Below are 1,050 nucleotides of genomic sequence, written 5' to 3'. Positions count from 1 at the left end.
GACGACACAGATAGACAAACACTCGTAGTTTTTTTTTCTCTGTTTCCTGACCAAGCAGAAGCCTAACATCAGAGTGTATGATCTAGATTGCACAAATCCGATCTAAAACAGACTAAACCATGTACAATTTGTCACGATAAGAATTGTTCTCATATTGTTGATTTTAGACACAAATATGCATCCAGATAGCATCTTGACCAGCATCTGCAGCATAATGATATTGATATTTTGCTGTTGCAGCTGCGTCCAAGAGTTCGGTTCTTATTCGGTAAAAAAGTTAATTCATTTATGGATTATCAATCTGCTTTCTTTTACAGGGATGATGTGTCCTACAATGTCAAGGTTGGCAATGAAAAACACGATCTGATTTGAAGCGATAGGGCTTTGAAGCTTTCACAACCACATCTTGAAAATATACTTCTGACAAACATGTCAAGCTACCTGACTTCAAATGTTGATTCTTACAAAACTGAAATGGTAATTTTTAAGTGTTGGTTAGTCTCTTTATGAGATTTTAAAATGTAGCTTTATCTCCTTTCAGCATGACTGTTTGGGTTGGGGTTTTTTTTTTAACTCTTACGTCACTGTTTTGCGTTTAGTATGTCTTATTAACCAACAATTGAAATAAGCAACCCAAAAAAAGGAAAAAAAGAAGAAAAAAAACGGACGTTGTCGGCTCGAAAAACAAAAACAAAAACACCCCCTCTACTTCATCTGAATGTAACTGATGTTTACACAGAACACGTTTTAAGCTTCTCACGATATCTCGGAGATAACTATATTTAAGACATGATTTTAAAAAATGCTGAAGCAAATGTGATGCATCCTGATAGGGGTTAAAACGTATAGAGTGGATGTGAAAAGGTGCAAAAATATAAATCTAAGCTCACTGGAGAAAACGATAGCCCTTTCATTCTTTTATTATGGCAGATAGAAAAAAAAAAGAATTTAAAGAAAAGGTGGAAAAGAGGAGGCGGTTATTCCTGGGTCAGCGTGTGAGCATGCAAAGAAGAAAAAGAAGACGAAGAAGAAGAAGAAGAAGAAGAAGAA

This window comes from Aplysia californica, unplaced genomic scaffold, assembly GCF_000002075.1.
Source record: "Aplysia californica isolate F4 #8 unplaced genomic scaffold, AplCal3.0 scaffold00024, whole genome shotgun sequence".
Lineage (NCBI taxonomy): Eukaryota > Metazoa > Mollusca > Gastropoda > Aplysiida > Aplysiidae > Aplysia > Aplysia californica.
This window is presented reverse-complemented; position numbering follows the sequence as displayed.